We start from the raw sequence: 11,568 nt of genomic DNA on the forward strand, positions 1-11,568 counted from the left end.
TTGGAACTTCAAGCAAACGTTTCTGAAGACAGGCCAGCTTTTAGAATTCTTATTAGATATTCCTCATCAAAATCTAGGAAATCTGCTTCTATTGTCTTTGCTGCTTTTTCTTCCTCAACTTTAATCTAGTCTCTCCCACTTTTACATCTCGTGAACTGTGGAACAGACCTTCCTAAGTCATGGGATTCATGATATAGGAGAGCCAATATAACTGAAACATGCTGGGATTTCTCCTGTTTTGCAGGCTTTGTAACAGTCTGCAAATTCAGCTATAGTTTCAAGCTGACTTTATTTCCTTACTCCTCCTGCCAAGTGTCTCCTGTGAGACAGCACACTGTCTTTCATAATAATGGTATGTTTTCCCCAGTGAGCATCTTATAATATGCTGGAAGCTGTATATCACGTTCCAAAGTGCTGACAATTAGTTTGTGCGAAGGAGAATACCATGCAGAGAAAATCAGGAGGAGGCAGTAGTCCTGTGAACAACCACTCTTTCACAGAGATTTTCTTTTCATTTTTGGAAGAAAACAAGTTCTGAAGCAGAATTCATTGGCTCCTATCACAAATCGGATTCAGAATTCCAGGGTGATGTGAGGTGAAGTATAAAAGCTTTGCCATTTTTAGGCTATAGGAAGCATTTACACATCAGAATTAGGCAACTGGCATACGCATGTAAGCAGAAGCACACCTTGCATGCTTTCTTCCAGATTTATTTAAACATGTCACCATGCAGAAAAGCTGCAGCCTTTCTTGACCACATTAGAGTTTTACAGTGTCTGTGGTCAGAAGATAAATGGGCAGAAGACCGTGTCCTTAGTTTGATTTACAGGGACATTTTACACTATTCCCTTACCAAAGCAGGGTTTAAAAGGGGTCTATATCTGCTTTAAGACCAGACAAATGCACTGCCAACTTTAAATGCTTATGAAAATCAGGGCATTCACATTTGTGTCTCCAATTTCTCTAGCAGATATAAAATATTATTTCCTTTAATACCTTTATCTCTTATCTTTCTACAAGTGAAACTATGCTTCATTACGTGGTTTGAATTACTGAATGCAGGAAAATCACCATCTTAGCTTCATGTGTGAGATGGTGTGACAACAAGAACACAAAACTGCAAAAGACCTTTGTACAGACCCTACTTAGATTCAGTGTTTCTACTGCCCTTCCAGTCTGACTTAATAATGTATATGAACAGTTTAAGATCATAAGCAGCTCCTGAGAATATTTTTGTAAGGTGTGTTCTGAATCATGCCTGTATACCAGCCAGCAGTGCTGACTCTCTGCTGCTGCAAGTTGCCTCCCTTTCTCTGCATCTCCTCAGGACTGACAGAGTGTGGGAGGAGAGTTTGAGGCCAGAACCTCCCTGCCCTCTTGCCTCCTCCTTTAGGGGCTGGAGGTGGGAAAGCCCTTCTCTGGCTTCACTGGAGGAGCGTGGGGAAGAATTGGCCTTGAATCTACACCTGTGTATCTCCTGTAAGATGTCTGATGTAGGAAGCTGTCACTGTGGGACACGTGAAAGCACAACGCGGACCACCTGCTGCTTGCAAGGTAAAAAAGGGACGTTTATTATCTGACTTTGTCTTTTATACCTTCCCAAGGGTGACATTGGATTGGAGAGTGAATGGGCCACCTCTCCAAAGACATTGGACAAACCACCAGTACATCAAGTGTTCTCCACCCTCATAAAAGAATGTAAACAATATGTTGTTTACAGAAATTGTGTGGGAAAGTTCTCCAAAGGAATGTCAACTCAGAAGGCTTTAGGAAGTCTTAAGAATCAGGGTGACAGGAAGCAAAGCTTCCCATCTCAAAGGAGGCTGTTAAAAGGAGTCTGGATCTCAAGGACAAAGAGTAGTATCCCTCTGGGAGAAGGCACAGTGGATACTAATAAGTATTTAAGCAAAGTTCAGGGAAAAGGAGCTAGCAGGTAAAGGGAAGAGCAAAGGTGGAATATTAAGCTGCACAGTGGCAGTCTCAATCACCTTGTGAATTATTATCCGAATCAGAAATCAGTGAGTATTGTAAGTCATGTGCTATTAAAGAAAGGCAAAGTTCATTCTTCGTTATGGCCCCGTGTTGAACCAGCAGTGGTTCCATGCATAGTTCTCAAGTATACCTGGAAAATATATTGTACATTCCATAGGGAAAAAAAAAAAAAAAAAAAGGAAAAATAAAATAAAATGGATACAATAAATTACCCACCAAACCATGTGCACAAAGAAAATAAAAAGACTGTTTGAACAGCTGGAATTTAAAACTTGTTATATCCCTGAGTTATTTATATTAATAAAGGAACAGCTACAATTAAGGTTAAAATTATCATACACACAGGAAGAGAAACAGTCCTGTTATTATGGCTACCAAGAACTCATACCCTGCGACTGTGCTGGCAAAGGGCTCTGTGTTATTGGTGGTAACTTTAGATAGACATAAAAGTGTTTTTAACCACAACCACTTGAAGCACATGAACCGCTGTCCCAGCCCGTGGGGATCAAGAGAGTGCAGGGCTGAGGCTGACGCATTTCTGCTTTCATATTCAGTCCCTTAATACTTTTCTGAAGCTTCAGTATTGAAACCAGACTAATGACATTCTCTGTAGAGAATGTCATTAGAAACAACCTAACCAAAGTGTACATAGAGGGGTTTTTTTATGTTGCCTCTGCAGTTGTTTCTGGACAGAACTTTACTTAAACCTAAGGGAGAAAATGTAGCCTTAAGTCTCGGGTTTTTTAAATAATAATTGTCTATTATGAGAAGTATCCAGGTTTTCACTCCCAGTCCTAAAGGAGAAAAAGCAGGTCACAAGGCAGCTTAAACCTTTTAAAATGTCATGAAATCTTTCCAATCTGCAGTTGGAAACGCTGACTGTGAGGAGCAGAGATTGTGGATGTGGATCATTGTAGCTGCACAGAGCCCTTGGAGAAGGTAGTAGAAATTCCTTAGGCAGAATCAAGCACAGAGAAAAAACCCTCGGTATCTGCAAGATCTTGATAAGAGAGATGCAGGAATTCAGCAGAACTGCTTGAAGTAAATACATTTGATCTAATGCTGTCTGAATTCTGATTCCACATTGCCAGTGGAGTCGGTATGTAGCAAGCTGTCCTGGGTTGTAAGATAAGCTTGTATTCCATTTGCCATCTGTTGAAGAAAAAACCGGTTGGACAGGTTTTTGTTATCTCTCTCAGAGACAATGGTTTTGCCCTGTAGAGGCAATGGTTTGTTTATACACCATTGATTGATTCAATGAAGGGCTGGTAAATGTAACACCGTGAGGGGTCCCACCCAGAGGGGGGAAGCCAGGCACTCTATTGTTGTTTAAAGGGGTAGTTTTTTGGGGAGAGGAGGCAGCTCTCTGGGCGGGACTCCGAGAGAAGCAGCTCTCTCTCTCGCTCTCTCTTCGGCGGCACCCGCAGCGAAGCAGCCGGCGCGCGCTGAGCCGACGGCGGCGGAGCTCGGAGGCAACCCCGGCGCAGAGGAAGACCGGCCCCACTGCCACCAGATCTTCAGAGGAAAACTGTACCCTTCTAAAGATCACCACTGCAGCTGCAACTCATCAACTATTGCAAGGGAAGCAATTGTCCCAGCAGAACTGATACTGGTATCCCTCAGGTTCTGGACTTTTTCTTTCACTGGTTTTGTTTGTACTGATTGCATTTGCCTTTTTTTTTTTAAATTGTTGTCTAGTTTTCTCCTAGTAAAGAATTGTTACTCCCACTCCCATATCTTTGCCTGAGAGCCTTTTAATTTAAAGATCCTGGTAATTCAGAGGGAGGGGGGTTTGCCGTTCTCCATTGCACAGGAGGCTTTGCCCTCTTTTACAGACTCCTGTCTTGTCGAACCAAGACACAAGCGCAGGGAAGCTCCTCACTTTGGATGAAATGCTCTGGAGGTAGTAAACACTTTTATGTGGACCTCATCCAAGAATGACTGAAGTTAGTGAGGGCAGGATTTCAACCTCAAAGTAATTTATAAAGGTCAGTGAAGTAAAAAGAAAGACTGTTATTGATTTTTATGGGCTTTGAATGCACTTGTTTTTCACCTTTGGGAATTTCAGTCAGATCAGAACTTTGTAAGTCTGATCTGAGCAACAAGAAGTTGTCCTTTTGTTAGGTATTTTCCCACACCCAAAACCACTAAAAACTCTCCCACATTTCAGTATGATTAGCTGTTGCTGTTCAGGTCTGTGGAGAAGGTCCAACCAGAAAAAATAAAACCAGGAGAGAAAGCTATACATTTTGGAATCATATTTCATCACTTATGCCACAATATGCATTTTTTTCCAAATGACATTTAATTGCTTTCTTCTGAGGAGCTCCGTTTAAAGCAAGGTTTTCCTAAATAAATCCAGAAGTTTCTACATCTCAGACAAATGACACATCCTGCATTTAATCTGATTTCAAATAATTCCACTTGAAAACATGTTTTCTAATTTTTTTAGGTGAGTAAAATTAAGATCATCAGAGTTGAGAAAAAGGATTATTGTTTCCCAGTTCTTTCAGTCAAATTGCATGTTTGCTTTTTTGATTCTCTATGGGGTTTTTTTAATGGTCTGTAAATGAAGCACAAAACTCATATATTAGGGCAAGAAATGAAGGAGATACATCTTGTGCATATGCTTAATAAGGGCTCAGGAAAGTAGTAGATATTCTGGAAAACCCTGTCTTTCCTATCCCCTTTCTGCTTCCCACACACATGGAGCAAACTCTTCAAATGAGAGAGAATGGATATTCCAAGTCTAGGAAACACCTCCTATTTCCCACAGAAGGGTAGCTGAAGAACGTTATGCAATTTGACATGCTGCACCTGAAAGTTAAGAACTGAAGAAACATTCATGGTACAGCATTCAATGACAACTGCAGATTCACTTGTTTCAGCTCGAGTAGCCAGTTGTATAGACTGTGGTCTGTCCTCCTTCACACAGGCAGTGGTCCCAGAGAGCTCGGCCAGGCACCATAGAATTTTCCTGTGGAACAGACTTTCCCATAAGTGCTGCTGTATTTCTTATGCAAAACATTCACTATTGCCTTAAGTCCAAGGCTGCCTTCTTGTGGAGTCCATTATTGTCCTCCTGTGCTTCCATTCCCTGCATGCAATTCAAGGTCATTGACTTTGGTGGATGGGCAGTTGTTGGATCAGAGCTGCTGAGGCTCTCAGCTGTGATGCAGAGCTCTGGTTAAGCTCCTCTGTGGAGCCTGTGTGGAAGGCAGGAGCTGCCTGCCCCTGCACTAAGACTTGAGAAGTTTCAGAGAAGCTGCTTGGATCCTTTGGGTCATGGAGCAGGCTCCTGTATGCAGGAGTGCTGCAGCTTTGCTCAAAGGTAACTGGGGTCTAGACCAAGAGGGAGCAATTATCAACTGCTGCAGGCCAGAGCACATAGTACCTGTATAAGCATTTATTTTGAATAGAGTTAGGCACTTATTTTCCTCTTCTTTTTCCTTTTTTTTTTTTTTTTAAAGTGAGCAGTAGATGTGGTAAAAGAAATGGAGCTCTGGAGGCAATGAAATAGACAAAAATTTGTTCCAAGATCAACTGAAAGAATTTTGAAGGCTAAAAGGCAATTTTCCTCATTCTCCTTGTATGAAACATTTGTCTACGGAGACAAATGTGCCAGAGTAGTCTGCTGTCGTGGTTTGACACGGAAAAAGAAATTTTCTTAGAAGGAAGAGGTCAGTTTGGATATTGACCAATTGAAGGTGGACACGCCTCTGAGAACACAGAGGGGTTAAAAGCAAAATTCTCAGGAGAACTCGATCTCTTTAGTTTCAGTCAGCATGCAGTGCAGACTCCCCTGCCCGGCGACGAGCTGGATGGGGGAGGGGAAAAGCCATGTGGCCTTGGGAGGTAGGCCCAAGGGTGCAGGGACTGGGACCAGGCTGGCCCCCTGCAGATGGAAGGGTGGAGAAAACTGAGATGTCTCCATTCCCCCCGCACCCTGTCAGAGTCTCTCTCTCAAGAGAAAGAGACAGAGGCAGTTTTGTCAGCAGTACGCTGCAGGGAAGGAGAAGAGCAGGGGGGGCCTCAAGCTGCCCAGCTGCCTGTGGAAACCAGAGCCTGGGCAGTGAGCCATCCTTGGGAGTTGGGACTTTTAACCCTTCCTTGAGAAATGAAAGCTTTGTGAAATTTTTCTCCTCCTTGACTTGAAAGAGAGGAAGAGAGACAGCTTAAACCTTAGGATGTCAGAAAGAGAAATTGTAGGTGGGAGGAGATGATGGAGTAGCTTTTGGCTAGACTTTTTCTTGGTAGTCACAGACTAAACCAATCTTCTCCTCCAAGAGAGACTGTATTTTAAGAGGATGCTGGTGGGCCAAAGAGACCTGCTTCAGCTGAGAAAAGACAGAAGTAGAGCGAACAGAGAAAAGTTAGGGAGGTTTGTGGTGGTACCCCCTGTCTTCAGAGAAGAAGAAGAGAAGATCTCTGTTCTTAGACCCTCGGCCCAGGGGAAAATGGGGGGGACTGTAGTCCCAAAAATGAAAAACTGAACTGCTGTTTTTTCCCCTCTTGGCAGGGCATCCTTGAAAGGAAAAATCCTAAAAGCAGTCTGTCTATCCATGCATTGGTAGTGACAGCACTGTGCATGGGAAAGGAAAAGGGTCACCATGGAAAACTTTTTCTCCAGGCGGTGCCATGTGTGACATGGAAACACATGATGTGGTATCTGTGTTTCTTGGGGGGTCTGTGGCACAAGAGAGGCTCCTCTCTTCCTCGATGGACTGAGTATCGATTGTCTGGAGGGTGGAAACCTGATTGGGGTCCAGATTGTGTCTCGCTGTGGTTTGTTGGAGTTAGGTAGTGGAAGGAGGAATGCTTTGCAGAGTTTTCATTTTAATCTTTGTGTGGGGGTTTTTTTCTTTCTTTTTTACTTTTATAGTAGTAGCTTAATAAAGTTTTTTTTCCTTGTTATTAAGCTTGTGCCTGCTTTGTTCTGTTCTCTATTTCGTTTCACAGCATTCAATTGAGAGATTGCATTTTCATGGGGGCACTGGCATTGTGCCAGTGTCAAACCATGACATCTGCTTTGACATTTTTACTTCTGGTCCTTTTTCATTAGCATACCTTATAAATAAGGAAGCACAAAAAGCTTCTTTTAAAAGCAATGATGACAAAAGGGTGGATTAAAATGCTTTGTTTCAGAGTAAATTAAATATCTGGAGTTGTCCAAAAATACCTGTTTGTTGTTTCTATTCTGACCTCTCCAAATGGAATCTAAATAATATTTCTCCAACTTTTTCCACTCACACACCAAGAAAAAAAGCCTTTATTCTTCCTACTGTCTTCAGAAGTTGTCAACCATACATGAATTATGTGAGCTATCTTGAGGTACAGTTATGTGACCTAAAATCTATAACTTACCAGGCCAAATACCAAGCATTCTGTATGCTTGAACAAAGATTATTTTGCATTTTAATGAAAAATATACTGCAAGTAAGCTGAGGATTTAGAATTTTCTTATTCTCCTACCTAGAGATACTGTGAACATCAAACACAGATAGAAGTTGCAGTTAATAAAGTTTAGAAACTTCAAAAAAAAAAGAGAAATTGCTTTTTTAAAAAAGAAAATTATTTTTTTAAAATGGCATTCTTTTAATTCTTAGAGATTTCTGAGCCTATTAAATATTTCACAGGGCACTGGGGAGCTCCCATGTCTAATTCTGGTGAGACAGTGGATCTGAAACCTGACATCGGTTCAGACTGGTTTATTGCAGGTGCCACTTGGATATTTATAAATCAATGGGACCAGATGGGATCCACCCTAGGGTGATGAGGGAGCTGGCAGATGTGCTTGCGAAGCTGCTCTCCATCATTTATCAGGAGTCGTGGCTCACTGGTGAGGTCCCGGACAATTGGAAACTGGCCAATGTGACACCCATTTGCAAAAAAGGTAGGAAGGAGGATCCTAGTAATTACAGGCCAGTTAGCCTGACCTCAGTACCAGGTAAGATAATGGAACAGTTCATACTTAGTGCTATCACACAGCACTTACAAGATGGCCAGGCTATCAGACCCAGTCAGCATGGGTTTACAAAGGGTAGGTCATGTCTGACCAACCTGGTCTCCTTCTATGACCAGGTGACTCGTCTGGTAGATGCAGGAAGGGCTGTGGATGTTGTCTATTTAGACTTCAGCAAGGCCTTTGATACTGTTCCCCATAGCATACTCCTGGAAAAGCTGGCAGCCCATGGCTTGGATGGGAGCACCCTTCGCTGGGCTAGGAACTGGCTGGATGGCTGGGCCCAGAGAGTGGTGGTGAACAGTACTGCATCCAGCTGGGGCCAGTCACTAGTAGTGTCCCTCAGGGCTCTGTGCTGGGACCATCTCTCTTTCATATTTTTATAGATGACATGGATGAGGGCATTGAGTCCTTCATGAGTAAATTTGCAGGTGACACTAAGCTGGGAGCTTGTGTTGATCTGCTGGAGGGAAGAAGGGCTCTGCAAAGGGATTTGGATCGATTGGACAGATGGGCAGAGTCAAACAGCATGAAGTTTAATAAGTCCAAGTGCCGAGTTCTGCATTTTGGACACAAAAATCCCCTACAGTGTGACAGGTTTGGGACAGTATGGCTGGACAGTGTCCAGACAGAAAGGGACCTGAGGGTGTTGGTCGACAGCCGGTTGGATATGAGCCATCAGTGTGCCCTCGTGGCCAAGAAGGCCAATGGCATCCTGGCCTGCATTAGGAATTGTGTGACCAGCAGGAGTAGGGAGGTTATTCTTCCCCTATACTTTGTGCTGGTGAGACCACATCTTGAGTGCTGTGTCCAGTTCTGGGCCATTCAGTTCAGGAAGGACATAGAGATACTTGAGAGCGTCCAGAGGAGGACAACAAGGCTGGTGAGGGGCTTGGAACACAAGCCCTACGAGGAATGTTTGAGGGAGTGTGGGTTGTTTAGCCTGGAGAAGAGGAGGCTTCTTAGAGGTGACCTCATCGCCCTCTACAACTTCCTGAAGGGAGGCTGCAGACAGGTGGGGGTTGATCTCTTCCACTGGGCAGCAACTGGCAGAACAAGAGGACACAGTCTCAAGCTACATCAGGGAAGACTTAGGTTGGATATTAGGAAAAAAATTTCACTGAAAGAATAATAAAATACTGGAATTGTCTTCTTAGGGAGGTGGTGGAATCACCATCTCTGGATATATTTAGAAAAAGACTGGATTTGGTACTTGGTGCTATAGTCTAATTGTGGTGTTAGGGCACAGGTTGGACTTGATGATTTTAGACGTCTCTTCCAACCTCATTATTCTGTGATTCTGTGATTCTGTGATTCTGTGATTGCCTGCCTTACACCTTGGGTCAATGCAATTAAAGCAAAAGAACACAAGAAAAGTATCATCGTTTGGTACAACTGAAAGAAAAGGTCTATGATAAGGGGATAATTTGCAAAGTTTTTCAGGTTTTGGAAGTTAGATGTGGTCCTTGTAGGAGACTGGGAGGACCAGGGACAGTCAAAATATGAATGACATTTACCTTCAGTACATCAACATTATTTTTCATCATGCAAAGTGTTTGTTATTTTAGTGCCCTTTAAAGAGCACTGCTCTTCAGAAGCCACAATCTGCATGAATCAGGCCCCAGAAGTTATGAGAACTTCTACTCTGTGACCTCTACCAAAAGCACAGTGCACAGGGCATACAGGCATTTTGTGTGCACAGCCCAGCAGGCAAAGGGCTGCTCACAGTGGTGTGCCATATCCATACACCATTCATGTCTGCAGGATTTAAGATGCATTCAGACACTGGCATCCTAAAGATAGAAGGTCAGATATTCCCCAGACACATTCTCTGTGCCACAGGGATACTTCAACAGTAACAAAGTGCTACTACAGCTGTCAATGAAAAAGACAACTACAACTGCATCCCTTCTTCTCATCCCTTAAAAAAGGCAGCAGAGACAATGCAGGTATTTTGACATGTGAACCCAACTACTAAGAAAAGCAGGGTGTTAATACGTGTATACACTCAGTATGTGTATTTGTGTGTGTGCGGCTGGCATGAATGCTCACAGCAGTCAATTACCTGTATCAGGTGTGTTCCATGGGACTCTTCACAGTCCTGGCACCTTGACTGCTCAGCCTGGTGACCTGGCTCTGATCCCCCTGAACCTGCATTCTATACAAGGAGTTGTGACAGTGTGTATCTCTGAGAGTCAGGATGCAGCCAGAGTAGGTACACAGAGCATACAGCTGAGAAGTTATCCTAGATCTGACTGATGAGAGAACACCTACACAAACAGCCAGCAATGTTAAACCTTGTAGTAAAAACTTATTTTCTCAATTTTCCATTGATACTTTTCACTGAGGTCATGGCACTCATGATCCTAATTCCACAGACCAGAAAGCCATCTGAGCAGTGAGAGGCGAGCAACACTGCTGCTGTCCTCCAGCAACAGTGATGGAAAGGAATCTCATATCTTTTTAGTTCCTAGTCCACTGGCAGCCTTATTGTTGCACAGATTGAGAGCTCTACTCCAGGTCGCTGATGTATCATGAAGTGTGTTGTACGTTAATTACACAAAGAGACAGGAGAGCCGTTGCATCCAGAAGTATGTAATGTAAGACATATTAAATTCAAATATATAATATTGGAAGCACACATACAATTGAAAATGCATAAATTGATATGGAGACAAAAATTTTATATTAATTTAAGTGATTTTTCAGTTACTTAGACCCCCTGAAAAAGGGGATATAAAGTCACCCGGTTCCATGCACATGAAGTAGCAGACCAAAGACCTCCCTAGGTCCTCCCTCTGACGAGAACAGACAGTGAAGCTCTTCCAAGAGCAATTCAGTGTCAGTGCTCTGGGTCAATTCCTCTGGGAGCCTTTCTCTGAATACTGTCAGGATGTATTGGTGAAATTAAGGAAGCAGTGAGTTAACCTAGATGATAAAAGGTAACTGGTAAAGGTAACATCTTAATACATCCATGGCTTTTACTCAACACTAGCTACTAAATTTTTTGCTTTATTTTCTCTGTTACTTTAATGTTTAGGATATACTGACCTCTCAGTCAGAGGTACAGATAAAAAAACCAGAATACATTAAATTGCATGGTCACGATACCATTGTGTCACTTCTAATACTTCCCCTGCCATTAGGTAAGATTGTCTACAGGCATATTGTATAACTTTTTCTGTCAATACTGGACATGTTAAACTGAGTAATGTAATGTTACTCTTAGTATCTGTTTATCTTCTGACTTCAAATACAGAGCCATTGAGCTGCTTCTCTGGAGTCTGTGAAAGGTGAAAAGGAAACACAGACAGTGTAAACTACCACAATCTCCAGATGAGAAGAAAAATCAGTGTTGAAAATAATTGCTCAAAATGAATAAATGGTCTCAGATCACAAAAACTAAATATCCACCCTTACTGTGATGTTTTGCAAGAAGCCTCTTCACGCAACACAAAATTAAGCGTTTTTATTTTTACTGAGCTATAAGAATACTAACATTTTATTTTGAAAATAAAATCATGCCTTATTATCCTAAAATTGATACTCTTAGTTTCACTGTTTTAAAAACTATGAACTAGATTAAATGCAATTTGCATTTAGTTTTGCAGAAT

The 11,568-nt window shown here is 42.4% G+C and overlaps 1 long non-coding RNA gene across 1 annotated transcript in view; it reads left to right on the plus strand.

Moving 5' to 3' along the window:
- LOC146765348 (uncharacterized) overlaps nt 1–6,891 on the plus strand; it is a 34,881-nt gene extending 27,990 nt beyond the window's left edge. Inside the window, exons 1-2 of the long non-coding RNA XR_014950040.1 lie at nt 1–1,554; nt 2,859–6,891. The exon at nt 1–1,554 is cut by the window's left edge and continues 27,990 nt beyond it. This is a non-coding gene — a long non-coding RNA (uncharacterized LOC146765348). The remainder of the gene's footprint in view (nt 1,555–2,858) is intronic.
- The last annotated feature ends 4,677 nt before the right edge of the window (nt 6,892–11,568 follow it).

The sequence above is a fragment of the Lonchura striata genome, chromosome 25 (genome assembly GCF_050655825.1).
Source record: "Lonchura striata isolate lonStrDom1 chromosome 25, ASM5065582v1, whole genome shotgun sequence".
NCBI classification, from domain to species: Eukaryota; Metazoa; Chordata; class Aves; order Passeriformes; family Estrildidae; genus Lonchura; species Lonchura striata.